Raw genomic sequence first — 16,723 nt, forward strand, 5'->3', positions numbered from 1 at the left:
AGAAGACTTCTTGATATTTTTGTGATGTGTATCTTGTTCCTTCTTATCCCTTTATTATTACATTCCAGGCCTTGAGTAGTTTTTTCACAAACAAAGACTGATCAATTCTAGCTGAAGATTCCAGATGAGCTTTCTTTAAATCTCTAAGGATGAAGGGAGGAAGAAACAGATATAGGATGACAGAAAGTGTGGTGTGTGTGTGTGTGTGTGAGAGAGAGAGAGAGAGAGAGAGAGAGAGAGAGAGAGAGAAAAGAAACATAAAAAGAAAATGTGTAGGGGCTGGAGAGATAGCATGGAGGTAGGACATTTGCCTTGCATGCAGAAGGACGGTGGTTGGAATCCCAGCATCCCATATGGTCCCCCAAGCCTGCCAAGAGCGATTTTCTGAAAGTAGAGCTAGGAGTAACCTCTAAGGGCTGCTAGGTGTGACCAAAATAAAACAAAACAAAAAAATGTGTATATATGTGTTGAATACCATATTTTCCGGTATATAAGATGACTTTTAAAACGAAAAAAAGTCAACCGAAAATTGGGGTCATCTTATACACCGAGTATATCCCGAAAAACGTTTTGATTTGCCGCTAAACGAAAATCATCTGGATATTGCCATGAAATGAATTTTCCAACTTGATCCTGCACCAATCACTGCCAGGCTGCTCGGACCGCCTCTCTAACTCAGCCAATCCAAACAGGTTTTTTATGTTCTGTACCCGAATCTACACTGTCAAAAGCCTGCTCAGATTGGCCAGAGTCAGAGAGGAAGTCTATTACAGTATAACCTTTGAACCTTTGCTTGTTGTGATTGGCTCACTGTGGTACATACAGTTGCAGCACAGGAACGTTCTGTGTAGCCAAAGCTGCTGTATCATCACATGCATAGTAACTGAATGGACCGAATTAGAGCACCTCCAGCGAGCTAAAAGGTACCTTAAAAGAACTGGTATTGCCTCGGAAGTGGGGAGGGGGTAGTCTTATACAGCAAATATAGGCCTAAACGTATCTTTTAACTGTAAAATTAGGGGGTCGTCTTATATGCCTGGTCGTCTTATACACCGGAAAATATGGTAGTCTTCCCTATAAAATTTAGTGCCTTTGACCTTTCCAAATCACCATCACTGAACTTTGCAGGAAAACTGCCTGGTTCCTAATGAGTTCTTCCTCCTCTGCTTTAGTAGCCTTAAAACACAATCATGAAATTACACTTGGTGAGCATATGGCTTATCTTGTACATTCCTCTTCACTCAGGAACCATTGTCTTACACTGTCCAATATTTGAACACTGTGTTTTATATGTTTTTTTTTTCGGACTCAGCAATTTTATTTTACAGGGGAAGGTGGCACCTTCCCCACCCTCTTCTTGGTGGTGTCTCAGGCTTGGATCCCCTGAAAATCCTCCAGCCTGAGAGTGTGTTTATATGTTTTATCTAGATTTTAAGTTGTTTCAGTTGGGAGAGAACATTGGGTTTCTGTTACTTTCACCTTGCCAGAAGTAGAAGTCAATATTTGCCATATATTTCATTTTGATCAGGGCAACAAAGATGCCCAGATATTTACCAATGGATAGACCCAGTACTAACTGAACAGGACAGATGTAGACCTGAAGCAGTGATTTGTACTTAACAGCTGAAGGTCAGTCCTCTGTGTCGTCAAACCCCACAAAACTGTTCAGGATTTTATCATTGTAGGCCATGGTAAAGCAGAGAACTTTGCAATTAGACCAACCTAGATTTGAGCCTTGATTATGATATTCCTAACTGACCTTTCAACATCTACTTTTGTTGCCTCCATTCCTTAATGTCCCCCATCATGCACACAAGTTGTGAAATTAGGTGGGAGGAAGTATGTGATGGTGCTTAGTATCTTGTCTGACATTAATAATATACTTGTTATGATTACTCTTCCATTTCTCTACCTTCCCCCATGATCTACTTGGATTCTTCAAGACTGATTGCAGTATTATGCTAACAGCATATATTTACTCAGCTTCTCCGACTCCACCCCTCTCCCCCCATAAAAAGCCTTGTTCATGGAAAAGGGGGCTAGAAACAATGAGGAGTGGGAGATAAGAGAAACACGATAGTGATCACCATCTCTAGGAAATCGGCATTTAGGCCAGTGTGTGTAGACATTCCAAAAGCAAGGTCATGTCTCAGACCACAGTAGAGATCAGTGCAAAGCAGCATCCAAAAGCCACATATGAGAGGTAAGACAGAAGGGAAAGGACCTGAATTCAGTCTAGAAAACTTGATAGGGAATATGTCAATCCACACACCTCCAAAACAAATTTCTCTGCTTCTCAAGGTAATAACCATTCAAAACTATCTTGACACCATCCTTTGGGCCAATAATGGCAAAAAGACCCCATGTTAGGGACTCTTTGTAGGTGGTAGTTTCTCTGAATTCATCCTCAGGAGTTAGCATTTATATCTTGGCCATGTTACTTTCTTTTCCTGATGCCTTGTGAAAGCTCCAGACCCATAATTCCCTAGTTTGCATCAGTTGTGCCTTTTAGGTGGAGGCTTTCCTAACCGTCAAGTTTTCTTTGTCACTTTAATTTTCTGTGAAAACCTCCATCACTCAAGAAGCATTCACTTCTCACATTTTTTCCTCCACCTCTGTGTTTCCAGGACCAAAAATAATAACCTGAACACAGCACAGAACTTGCCCTGCTAGGGTAGTGTTAAAGCATTTGAGATGTCCTCTCTGGACAGCTCAAGAGTGTCAAATGCTTGGGCAGTAGAGTCCCTAGGATGACTCACCTCTGACTGTCTTCTACTCAATCAATTCTAAATTCATTTTACTTAGTGCCGTTGATTCCATACTTGGTGCCAAAATAATCCCCTCCAACCTCCAGCTGTCCCCACTTGCTGATGGAAGAAGTTAACTGTCTGTGATAAAGTTTTCAACTTCTTTGGACGAATTTACCTTATGTATTAGGGGTTGAAGGGTGATGACCTTATTTTGTTACAATGGAATTGAATCATCTGTCTACTCTGGCCTCAGGTTGCAAATGTCAATTCCTAGTTCAGGTACAATGAGCAGGCCACAGAGATCTGGTCTCCAATTAATCTGTATTCCCTAATCTCTCTGTCATGGGTTTTGGAATATAAACTCCAGTGGGCCTGAAGGAGACCCAGTGACCCAGAATGCCTGCAGTTTAAGCAAGAGGAAAGAGAGCTGGAATAACATAGATAAAGAAAAAGGACTAAATCATCTGCCAGTGATATTTTTTATGCCTTTGAGAAAAGAATATTTGATAAATGCAATAAAATTGACTGCAGTTTAAAATACGGCTCCAGCCTCAAGGGCTAGCCACTCTCTTATGGGAATGGTACATATTTAGAAAGTACTCACTGCTTGGATTGAGGACACAGTGGCTCAGACAGATAGCACTTTAATTTTCAATTGGTAACTTCAATTTAATAAGCCAAGCAAGAAGCTTCTGGACCTCATATGCAAGAATTAACAGGTATAATAAAGGTACATTTAATCAGATGGTAGCAGATTATTCCACTTGGTATTTTTTATATTTTTATTGAGAGATTATAGTTTTAATACCATTGAGGTTATTGTTTGACAATTGCAAAGCTATTGCTACAGCTACTTCCACCTGTGTTTTAAGATCTCCATATCTCACAGATCTCTCCCCTCCCCACATAAAGTCCTTTTTTTTCTTTTTTTCTTTTTGTTTTTGGACCATACCCAACTGCCCTCAAGGATCAGTCCTGGTGGGAGTCCATATGTGGTGCTAGGGATTGAACCTTGGTCAGTTGCATGCATGGCTAACACCTTATCCGTGTACTATTTCTCCAGCCACCAAATAGGTCCTTTCCATGAGAATGTTCACTTGGCAGACCATAGGTAGGCTTTTCTTTTCCTCTGGAGAATGGCATATGCGCCCTGTTTACTCCCAAAATCTACCTCCTGCTTTCTAATGCAGTTCTGTAGCCCCCGACTCCCATCCTCATGCCTGTCACAGTTCACTGAGTACCTTTGGCCCAAGATAATGTGTGCCCAAGAAACCTGCATGTCCTTAGCATCAAGCGCATCATCTAGCAGCTCTCTTAAGCAAAAACTAATTTCTCGGAGGGACCAAGGGAACTATACCACTCAGTACCTTTGATTTTTAAGCTCTAAACTGAAAAACTCTAACATGGAGAATGATGTTGTATTGCCTAAGACTTCGGATTTTAGTGAAAATGAGGAACACAACCCCCTACACACACACACACACACACACACACACACACACACACACACATGCTTTCACTCACATATTAATCCTCTCTCCTCCCTATTTCTCTCTCTCCACGCACTGCATCTTTTTCCTTTACTATTCAAAGAAAATAATATGTGAAATACTGTATTGAACTCTTTTTTTTTTTTTAGTTTTTTGGGCCACACCCGGCGGTGTTCAGGGGTTACCTCTGGCTGTCTGCTCAGAAATAGCTCCTGGCAGGCACGGGGGACCATATAGGACACCGGGATTCGAACCAACCACCTTAGGTCCTGGATTGGCTGCTTGCAAGGCAAACACCACTGTGCTATCTCTCTGGGCCCTATATTGAACTCTTTATGCACAAGATACTGTGATTTTCTTATCATAAGATGCACAATTTCCCCCAAAAGTGCATCTTATGGAGTGAATACCACCTGGAGCTGAAGCATGAGTGCAGGGGAGGAGAACATCTAAAAACTATGTGCATCTTATGATCAGGTGCATCTTATAAAGTGAGAAATATGGTAAATAGCACCATGTAGGGACCCAGAGATCTTTGAAATAGAAATGTATAAACCATAACTTACATGTGTATTTATTGCTTATTTGTACATTGCCAGGTCATATATATGCATCATATACTACAACCTCAATAAAAACGTGAAGTTAACAGGGGAAGTTTTAGCCTTATATCTGATGAGGACCCTGAAGTGAACCTGTGGCAAGATCCCAAATATTGTATACCCCTGGTACTCCCCTCTGTCTTGTGCATCTCTGGAGACTACAGAAGGTTCTGTTAAGCTAACATAGTATAGATCGTATTCAGTATCTCCAATTCCAGAGACTGTAGACAGGCAAGTCAGCTTCTTAAATTATCTGGGTAGGAAGAACTTGGAGAAATAAAATAGGAACTTGGCTATTAAATGACTGAAGAGGAATTTCAAAACATGTTGCATAAAAGTAGCAATTCAGAACTTACTGTGGCTGGAGATGAGAATGAGAAGCAGACCCTGAATGAAGAATAAAAGCATTCTCAGTGTTTTCAGTTGGACAGGAAATAATTCATTTCAAATGAAGATCTGGTTGATCATAACTGCTTTTATTTTTTTTTGGGGGGGCCACACCCGGCGGTGCTCAGGGGTTACTCCTGGCTGTCTGCTCAGAAATAGCTCCTGGCAGGGATGGGGGACCATATGGGACACCGGGATTCGAACCAACCACCTTTGGTCCTGGATCGGCTGCTTGCAAGGCAAACGCCGCTGTGCTATCTCTCCGGGCCCCATAACTGCTTTTAACCTTGAACCTTTTAACTTGAAAAAATAAAATGTCTGGGGTATATTTTTCATGTAAAAAATGAGTTCTCTGCATTTATAATATTGAGGGAGCAAAATTATGTAGAATGGTAGCACCAAACCAAGTCATTAAAAATATTCCTTACAGTATTCTGCACCCAACACATAGGACTGAATTCATTTTCAATGGCAACCTGTGTTTGCTAAATCTCAATTTACTTTTCTAAAAATATTTTTAAACATAACCACTGAAATGGCAAAGGTATTTTCAGAACTGGCAGGCTATAAATTGTATGGTTTGGCATTAATGCATTCCAAATTAAAATACACATCAACAGGTAATAATTATAGTTAGGCAGGGTCTTAGGTATAACCATGTCACTTTAAAGTGTGATGGTGTTCAATTTTGATTCATTAAAAAGACATAGGGAGGTCTTGATGCAAATCAAGAAATAAGAAATTAATATCATAGCCATTTGAATCAACACAATAAAATAAGAATACAAAGAGAAAGTTAAGTATAACTTTTGCTGATTAGCTAAGCAAGTGAGCTCAGTGAGTTTGAGTGACTATCTCCTGCCCAGAAGCAGAGCCTTAATAGCTCTGAATTTTGTCATCTCATTTCCAGTTGCAAAGGCAAACCAGCAAACATATTGAGTCCTTGAGAATAAGCAGCAGGATTCTTCTTAATACAATGTTGTTGGAGAAATATCTCCATGGGGAAAACTCTATGTTACTGTCTCATCATTTTTCCTCTGAGATCCTCCTGACTTCCACCAGTGACGACTTCCTTGAATCTGCGTAAATAATAAAAGTTGAGTTATAAATTAGCAGTGAATCAGGATATACATTATTTAAACAAGACAGCTATGACAGAATACATGTATACTATGTAACACAAGCTGATGTGATATATATATACACACACACACACACACACACACACACCTATACACATATACATATATTGTATTCACATTAAAGGGATAGTTGATATATAGAAACAACATCCTCTTATAGCAGGCACTCTTTAAAACCTTTTGCATACTTTCTGTTTTATTTTTTGTCTTTGAGCCACACCCAACTGTGTTCAGGGCTTACTCCTGACACTGCATTCTGGAATTACTCCTGGACGTGCTTCAAGGACCATAAGTAGTGCCCAGATTCAAACCCAGTTTGGCTGTGTGCAAGACAGTGCAAGCAATTCTTATCTAGTATACTCTTCTCTCCACTCCCCTTTACATATTTTAAAGTAATCCTTTTAAAATATCTATCAAGTTAGTATATTTTTAATTTTCTATCTGTAGATTAAAAAATCAAGTATATGGTTTAGGTCCATGCCCTTCATGTGACTGATCTTGGCTTGCTCCCTGACACCACATTAGGTCTCTCAAATGCCTCCAGGAGTAATCTCTTAGCACTGTGGGATATAGCCCCAAAATAAGCAAACAAAAAATAATCCACAAATAAGGAACCTCAATGATAGAATAGAGGGAGAGACTGTCTTTGCCTTAAAATATAAGCTATCTGTTGCATCCCTGCTCATTTTTTCTTTTTTGTTTTCTTTCTTTAATCTTTCATTCTTTCCCTTTGCCCTTATTCTTATCCATAGTATGCTTTGCCTTTTTTCCCGTTGTTCCCTTAACCAGCCTAAATATGTATAAAAAGAGATGTCTCCTGAAAATATCTATGTTTTCAAAATATCTAAGTTTGGGCCTTATTATTACCTCTTTTAAAAGCTTGTATTTGTTATTTGGAGAGGACTGGTGTCTTGAGCAGTACTCAGGAGGCCCAGAAACCCTTCCTTCAGCAGCCAAGACAACAGTTCATTGCAAGGGCCTCAGGTATGTGTCACTTCTCAATCCATGTGGCACTTCTCAGGCCATGTGGTGCCAATGATTATCCCAGGCTACTGCTAAAGTTGCTCAGCCTCCAGGGCTGCACCTGGTAATACTCTGTGGACAATGTGGTGCCAGAAATCAAACCAAAGTTGGCTGCTTGTAAGACATTTGCCTGAACACCTGCTGTACTGTCCCTTATCTGCTTACTTGGCATTTTATTTATACTGTCATTGAAGATGGTATTCTCCTGTTGTCAGAAAATGCATTGTAATGGAAAGAGACCTATTCCTGTTCTGATCACCCAAGCTTTTCTAAGTTGATTGACCTCACATGGATTTAGATGATAATGTACTTGCCCTCCTGCCTCTCCTTTAAGATCTAGTCTGTGTATTTGCTGCCTCAGATGGTGGGAGAGTGACCAGATGCTGTGCTCATAGATCTGACCTGCCTACATGTTCTCACTCCCTACCTTGTTCCTCCCAGTTTCATGATCCTGTAACAAGGCAGTATCAAGCATCCTTGTTTCCCAATAAGACCAAGAATAGGAACTAAAAAATCCTCTGATTTTCATCATCTCATTAATAAGTGAATACAAAGAATGCCAAATATAATTTGATCAAGAATCTCACATCAACAAAAATAAAAAAAAAAGAATTTCACATCAATTTGCATTATGAAATTGTATTCTAGACAACTAAATATTAGTGTTTCTTCCTTTTTAGTTACAGTCTGTGGGTTTTGTAACTTCTTTGATTTATTTAACAAATATTTGTTGAAGATGAGACCATGTGCAAAGGACGGTCTTGAACTCAGGAGATAAAGTGACTTTTCAAGTACATCAATCACCCTTGCCTGCAAACTAACAAAAATTTAAATTATTAGATTAACCCCTAACTTTAAAACCACACATGGCTTTGAAGTATGCTCTGGTAACACTCAAAATGTGTTTACTTTTGAAATAGGTTCCACTTTCTTTCTTAGTTCAGCTAGATCCTGATCTTATATAAAGAAACCAACTCCACATTGCTGATACTCTTTCAAACTGTAAATTTAAATTGAAACCTACATAAATTGTTTAAGAAAATATGATGTGAATGTTTTCTTTGAAGCCAAATATTGAATGTATTTTTCTTTGTTCTTGTTTAAATTTTTAAGATGTTACCTATCTCCAAGATGCCTGTGTAAACTGAAACCAAGGTGGATAAATGAAATCAAAAGTTTAGCCTCTGTATATTGCCTCAGAAGGATGCAGATTTCAAAGAAAAGATCCCTATGAGGATATTTACAAACCATGAAAGACATAACCACTTCTTATTGCCAGCATCACTGACTCCAGCAGTTTTCATTTCAATGTGATTCCAAGCGATGACTTGACTTAAAATAAGGAAAACATGGGGCCAGAGAAATAGCACAGCGGTAGGGCATTTGCCTTGCATGCGGCCGACTAGGCGGACCTGGGTTCGATTCCTGGCATCCCATATTGTTCTCTGAGACTGCCAACAGCAATTTCTGAATGAAAAGCCAGGAGTAACCCCTGAGCACCGCTGAGTGTGGCCCAAAAATCAAAAAAAGGGAGGGGGAAAGGCCTGAACAATGTAGTATATTGCAGGTAGAGTTCTCACCTTGCATGCAGCTCACCTGGGTTCAATCCCCCATATTCCATATGGCCTACAAACCCACCATAAATCATCCCTGAGCACAGAGCCAGGAGTAACCCCTGAGTAGTACCAAGTATGACCCCTAAAGAAAAAAAAATAGGAAAATAAAGCAAGGAGACATTTAATGCCAACAAGAAAAATCCTGATATAAATTATGTAACATTTAAACATGGAGAGAAAAGGATAGATACATGATGATAGACAAATAGATGTGTAAAAATTGAAGAGTGTTTCTTAAGTGTATGATCAAATATTCAAAAATAATTCTCAAGGTTCAATGGTTTCTTGACTCTAATTTCTGTACCTCAGATAGCGAGAATTAGGACAAAGCCTAGAGCACCAGGAACCTTTTCAAACCCTTTTATTCACCCCCCTCCCCCAAATCATGTAACAGACTTGCTGTACAAAGTCACATAACATCATACAGATGGAAAATTAACATCAGCTAATGAGATAGGGATGTGAAAAGACATGTAAAGGGAGTAATTTAAAGTCACCTGGGCTTCCTGTGGGAATCTCACTGGCTGAGTCCAGTGAGGGTTTTAGAACATGGTGAGGGGCAGGGCTTTGAGGAAGGGGAAAACAGGAAGATGTAGATGGTCCAATTTCTGGACTCACAAAGAGACTTTGGAAAAACTTCAGAGGGAAGTAAATGAGAATCTAAATTTCAATGGGAACAAAAAGAGATGGTGATGATGTAGGAAATTTTTCCCCTGTGTGTTCAAAAGTGTGTTTAGGAGGTCTGAGAACACAATAGGATATGGCTGTCTACAGCAGGTCTAAGCATGTAAAGAATCCTAAAACGTGGTGCATTCAAAAGAATAAGCAAATCCTCTAGGTACATATCAAGACTATTTAATAGAGATGGACAAAGACATGGAGGAATAAAGATAGAGGAAGCCTTGAATACTGTCAACATTCAAACAAGGTGAAGAAGTGAGAAGGGGCCCAAAGGCCATGCAACAGGAAAAGAAAAATAAAACACATTTAGGGCATGGGTTTCCAGCAAAAGGAATTTAGAGTAATCCTGTGTATATGAAGAGTTGGCAACTCACAATAAGAAGTGCTCAACAAAGGGTTTAGAAGAAAACTGGAGGACCAAAGGGATTTCTCAAAAACAAAACAAGCAAATAAACCTGCCCAACTCTCAACCCCCTACCTTACACCCCACCCCCAATCCCTCCACCCCACCTCCTCTTTTCTTCTAAGGACTGAGTCAGACCTGCAAGGAGAAATTTGCAGGTGATTAAGAAGGGGCAGGGGCTCTTAAGGTTGTCTTGTCTCTTTGTAGATGCTGAGGATTCTAAGATGACAAATTCAGGAAACACACTGGAAAATGCAGAATCTTCTCTTTTGTCTTAAACTGTCAGCAGCAAAGTTGCACAGAAGATCTTGTAGGGACCAGAAACATGTGACCATTATCTTTTCATCAAAAGGTTCCAAGTCAGTGAAAAACAGCAGAGTTCAGAATTTTGACTGGTAGAAAGCAAGGTTAATCAAATAGTTCAGCTTCTTCTGACCTATTTCTAAGGCTCACCCTGACCTCAGAAGAAAGCAGTTCTAGAAAAGAGCTTTCTTTAGGAAGCTGGGTACTGAGGCTGAATGAGACTAACTTAGATTTCTCTAAGAAGTCTCCTCATGGATACAAGTAAGAAAAGAGAACTAAACCTGTTTTAGTAACCCCAAAGTGCAGAATAAGGACGAAAGATTAGCCACAGCATTTGAGTTCCTGAGGCAGTTTAGGAAAGGTCCATCTTTCATCATGAAAATGGTTAGAACTGGGGCTGTAGCAGTGGCACAAGCCATAAGGGTCTGCCCTGAGCGTGTTAGCCTAGGACCAACTGCAGTAGTTCGATCCCTGGCATCCCATATGGTGCCCAAAGCCAGGGGCGATTTCTGAGGGCATAGCCAGGAATAACCCTGAGTGTCACCGGGTGTGGCCAAAAAACCAAAAAAAAAAAAAAATCAAATGGTAAAAACTGAAGTTGGGGAGGCCGAGCGACAGCACAGTGGTAGGGTGTTTGCCTTGCACGCAGCCGATCTAGGATGGACATTGGTTCGATCCCTGGCATCCCATATGGTCCTCTAAACCAGGAGTGATTTCTGAGCACAGAATAGCCAGGAGTAACCCCTGAGCATCACAGGGTGTGACCTAAAAAGCAAAAAAAAAAAAAAAAAAAAAAAAAAAAAAGCAAAAAAGAAAAGAAAATGATTAGAACTGAAGTGGATAGGTAGAATTTTGCAACCACACTTTCTTCTTTTTTAAATAGGAGTCATGGCTGAATAATCCTTGACCTGATGGTACAGGCCTGATTATTCCATGCTCAGGGGTCACCAGAACTACATCCAGTACATCCAGTATTGCTCAAACTCTGAGTGCGTTATGCTTCTATTCTACCCCTTTAATTCTTTTTTTTTTTTTTTTTTGGTTTTTGGGGCCACACCCGGCGGTGCTCAGGGGTTTTACTCCTGGCTGCCTGCTCAGAAATAGCTCCTGGCAGGCACGGGGGACCATATGGGACACCGGGATTTGAACCAACCACCTTTGGTCCTGGATCGGCTGCTTGCAAGGCAAACACACCGCTGTGCTATCTCTCCGGGCTCACCCCTTTAATTCTTAACTCCAGTTCCCTTATTTCACTGTACCCTAGATTAACTGACATTTTGGGCAAGTCCAGTTACCTCTCTGGTCATCAAACGTTCTTTATTTTGATGTCCACACCTGGCAGTGCTCAGGGTTAGCTCCTGCAATATTCAGAAATTTATGTGCTTTCTTATTGAATGCCTATTTGCAAAGAAAGTGATCCATCCAGACCCTGAGCTATCTCCTTACCCTCTTTGCCTCATTTTGCCCCTCTAAATCAAGAGGGCAAAAAGCAGGAAACACTCAAGAGTCTCCCAGCATTGAAAGGTTCTGATGTTCAGTAAGGTCCCATGCCTTTTAATTTCTGGTGAAGCCTCCATGACTGACCAGCAGTGTTTCTGGGTCTCCAATTAAAGTCCCAGTGCACAGGAAGAGAGTTCTTCATTAATTGTAGGAAACTGAGAAGCTTATTTTGGTTGTTGCCAGCCCATGCCTTTGGACAGAAAGAACTCTGGTATCAAATTCAAATTCAAAAATCTAGGCACGAATTTCCCAGATCTTTTGATGGGCTTTCTTTGCAACCTACTCACTCAGGGCAGGTTCACTTATCCATTGTCTGTTCAGTGCACAGGTTTCTGGAAAGATCTGACAGAATGTTTTTTTTCTTCGTGCACTTTATTCTTCCTGGCACCAGCTTACATCCGAAGTTTTGAAATTGTCTTCACTTGGTGTCATGTCATATTTTCAAACATGGACATAAATCTTGCACAGTCAGTGGGGCCTACAATGGCTGTTGATGGTTGCCTCCCTCCCTGCAGCTTGCGTTCCCTCCTCTGCTGGAGCCTGGGTTATTGATGGAATGAGGTCTTTGTTTATCACTGGTAAAGTAGTAGAGCTCCAGAAATCACTTTGGAGACAGGTACATCTCAGGTTTGAATAAAAAATGACCTCTCCATCTATGGTTCTTTTTAGAAAGATCAGAGAAGCATTTTCTTTGCTTTCTTCAATATTCTCCTTGCAGACATTCTGTGATAAAGTATTCCCCTATGTTAATTTATAATCAGTAAGATCTATCTGTTCTTCACCAATAAGTAGCAATATTTAAAGTATGTTTTGTTTTGTTTTGTTTTACTTGAATTTTTTTTTTTTTGCTTTGAATTTGTTTTGTTTTGTTTCCACAAAGGGAAAAATCTAAGAGCAATTCTGCCTCCAGGGGGCTGGGAATGAAAATCTCTTTTCCTTCCAAAGAAACACTTAGAAATATCTTTGTATTTATGATCCCCAAAAGCATTATTTCAGGAATGCTGTTATTAACTAACATTCTCATGGGAGATATAAAAGACGCTGGTCAACTGTCATTCTTCTCTAGGATTCCTTCTGGGATTTACCCCAGGTTCTTTGAGCTGCTATAATCAAGTACATATTCAGTGTGATTTAAAGCAGCAAGTTACTCTCTCATAGTTCTGGAGGTGAGAATCAGAAATCAGTGTCAGCAGGGCATATTCTCTCTGTTGGATCCAAGGAAGGTTTTTTTCCAAACTTTTTTTTCCTATATTCTGCCTTTTTTTCACCATCCTGTGTGTTCTAGTATAGCCTCCATTCACACATGGTGTCTGTCTGTATATCTGTCCTTCTTCTCATCAGGTAGGGCTAATACTGGATTTGTGCTCAGGGATCACTCCTGGTGCTACTGAGGGGACCTACATGGGACACTGAGTTTTGAAGTAGGGTTGGCTGAGTTCAAGACAAACAATGTCCTCACTGTAACATCTCTCCAGCCCTAAAATTACATATTTCATGGTAACACAATTCAATCCCTAACATTCTAGTGTCAGATGACTGTGGGACTAAATGTCCCCCTTCTGGGTGTTTCCATGGGTGTTTCTTGGTGTTTACATCACTTATTTTAGTGTCACAAGATAGTTTTCAGCATAGAACAATCACTTTGTGTTTACTTGATTCTGTCTCTGGACTGTCACTTCCACAAATAAAGAATTCATTTCTCATTCCATCTTGGAAAGCAAAACACTTGGAACATCCAACTCCTTGTTGTGGGTGTTGCGTTCAGCCCTTAGGATGGGCTTGGATGGTGGTGGGTGGTGATGGGATGCCTGGAGGCCTTTTTTCTCCAGCCCAGGACCACGTGGCTCTGCAACCACCTTCAGCTGCCGGGTGTACCAGTTCAGGGTGGTGGCAAGGAGAAAATCCACTCACAAACAGGCTTCAGGAAATATCATCTTTATTCATGCCCTGTCCACCACATGTGTGGTCTATCATAACCTTTTATGCATGCTATCCTTATCTTGCCCTGCGTCTTAGCCTTTTCCATCCATGTCTCCTCCTGCTACTTCTCCATCCAGGTAAAATCTCCTTTGCCCCTTAGGCAAAACCTTTTATAACCTCCCCAAGACTCCTCCCAGAAATGGGAGGATCTTTCTTGTAGGTAAAGTTACACAAAGAATAGGTGTAGGGTTACAGTTGGCACTAAGATACTTATCAGAAGAGACATTTAATCATGATTGTCAGGGCCCTTTATGTATACACCATGTTGGTAATGTACCAGATAGCTGGTGAGTTCTTAGTGAGTTGCATAACTGCTTTTCTTGAGTCCATACCAGAACATGCTGGATATTAATTATGTTCATCTCTTGAAGGTTGTCCTTCCTTCTTTCCTTCCCTCCCCTTCTTTCTTTCCTTCTTTCCCATTCCTTCTTTCCTTTCTTTCTTTTCTTTCTTGAGGTTCTGTGATTTACAATGCTATAATGGTTTCTCTCACACATCATTCCAATACCACACCCATCACCAATGTACCTGCCTTTCTCCCTAAAAGGCTCCAGCTCCCCTTCCTTTTAATCTCTCTGTCAATAGTGTAGATCAGTTTTCTTGTTATATTACTTTGGTCCTTTGTTCCTACTTTGTTATCTATCTTTAAGTCCCAGCAACATAAATGGCACTAGTCCTAGGCATCAGTCCTACTTAATCTTCACAGAAATATTAACAATTAAATGTTATAATCTGTATTTTGCATATATCATAAATGAGGCTAGAAGGATTAATTAAAGTTTCCAAGTTTCTTTACTTGGAAGACATGAAAGACCAGAAAAGTGAAGAAACAAGTAGCCTGGTAATAACCAGCTGTTACTAGTTGATTGGCCAGTTGTTTTTGGAACTGACTTTACAAAAACAAATTTTAGACATCTAAAAAATATAAAGGACATATAATTTCAATACAATAAATGTCTCCAGGAGTAAGCCCTAAATAAGCACAGCCAGCTGTGGTGCCCAAATGTAAATTAAATTTTAAAAAGTGGCTTTAACAGTTTATGGTTTTGAGAGGAGCATGGTTTTTCCATTTAAGTAAGCAGCAGGCAACTATCTCCAAGATAAATCTAAACCCTCAACTCCCAATATCAGAATGTCTCTGCATATGACAGGATTTTATTCTAGAGAAATGATAGTCTAGATTTGGAGCCAATAATTCTTCAGGTGTTGGGAATTACTACATGCTCATCAGAGCCCTTCCAGTATTTCCTAGGCCCTAACTTCCAGAATGCTCAGTATCAGACTGGCCTGATTTTCATCTAGGTCTAATGTAGGAGAAATGAGACCTTGGATCTATCTTATTATCAGGAATTCAGCTGGGCTTGGTATCAGCAAGTTTCCAACCTGTGCTCCAAGACAAGGTCAGCTTGATTCTAGACCCAAATTCTAGACCTTGTATAGATCTGTAGCAGAAGGTCCAGCTCAGGTATATTGACTCATTGAGAAATATTTATCAACCTCTAACCCAGTCAGTATTTTCACCAAACCCAGGTTTTCATTAAGCCAAGTCCAAACCTTTAACAGGTTGGCTCAAGGCCTGCAACTTGCAAACAGAATGACCCTCCTCCCCAGAGCAGCTGACTGCTGATACTTGAGTCTTGTTATTGCTACCAACCTCTGTTCAGGACTTGGCCTGTAATCCATTTGGCCTAAGCACTTCCTCTTTTCCCTGAGCAATCTCTTGGAACACTGCTCTGCCTTTAGGTTTGGACTTATTCCTGGCTTTGATAGTTCACCTCAGTCCTTTTGATGCAGTTGAGCCTAGCACCTACATCCACACCTTATACCCTTTATCAAACAGGATTTACTTCTCACCCAAGAAGCGAGATCCTTTATTCAGATATTGACTGAGAAGGACCAAAAAAAAAAAAAAAAGGGACAAGTGATGAGTAGCAGCAGATGGAGAGGAAGTGGTTGTAGGCCACATAGTAGCACAGGGCCCCTAGCCCAGCAGAATGCACTCTGAATACTTAAAATGGACTTGCGTGAAAGACCAAAGAAGCCCTTCTGTGGTCATTCCCTCAGTGCATCTTGGTCACACTGTCACAGAGTTTGTTTCAAACCCTCTTGGTCTTTCAGGCAGGCCCCTTCTTGGATCAATCATTTGAGTTCGATTTACCTTCCTCAACTCTGATACTGAGTGCCCATCCTTTAATCTGTCTTTAAATCCTGTGATTTCTCTAAGCACATACATCACTAATTCTAAAACCCAGAAATAGTATCTACTCAGTAAATGAATAAATAAATCAGTGGAAGAACAGGCTAGATCTCTGAAGTTCTAAAATCAAAACTCCAACCCTTTTTACAAAAATGCTAATCTATGGGGCCAGAGCGATAGCACAGCGGTAGGGTGTTTGCCTTGCACGTGACTAATCCGGACAGAAATGGTTCAATCCCCAGTGTACCATATGGTCCCCCAAGCCAGGAGCGATTTCTGAGCACATAGCCAGGAGTAACCCCTGAGCATCACCGGGTATGGCCCAAAAACAAACAAAACAAAAACAAATAATGCTCATCTAATTGAGAAAATGGGATTTTTCCTATGAATTAGGAAATAATATTTTTATATCTACTGATTTTTTTACTCAGTTTGAAAAATATGACCAACAATGAAACATCTGATAAGTTCTGTCCTTGAAGCAAGCCAGCAAGACAGGAGAACTGGCCAGGGACATTACCTTTGATATAAAAATCCTCCCATCTTGTCTAAGGGCAATTTCTAAAAGTTGTTATACCACATATGTAGTTGCTTTCTGCTACAATTAAGGTCTCTGTCCTCTTTTTGCTGAATGGAATTACAACTCATT

At 40.3% G+C, this 16,723-nt stretch overlaps 1 protein-coding gene across 1 annotated transcript in view; it reads left to right on the forward strand.

The window, feature by feature from the left end:
* Positions 1 to 16,723, forward strand: part of ENOX1 (ecto-NOX disulfide-thiol exchanger 1) — a 440,285-nt gene that overhangs the window by 217,121 nt on the left and 206,441 nt on the right. The gene's annotated exons all lie outside the window — the stretch shown is intronic.

This window comes from Suncus etruscus, chromosome 8 (genome assembly GCF_024139225.1).
Source record: "Suncus etruscus isolate mSunEtr1 chromosome 8, mSunEtr1.pri.cur, whole genome shotgun sequence".
Lineage (NCBI taxonomy): Eukaryota > Metazoa > Chordata > Mammalia > Eulipotyphla > Soricidae > Suncus > Suncus etruscus.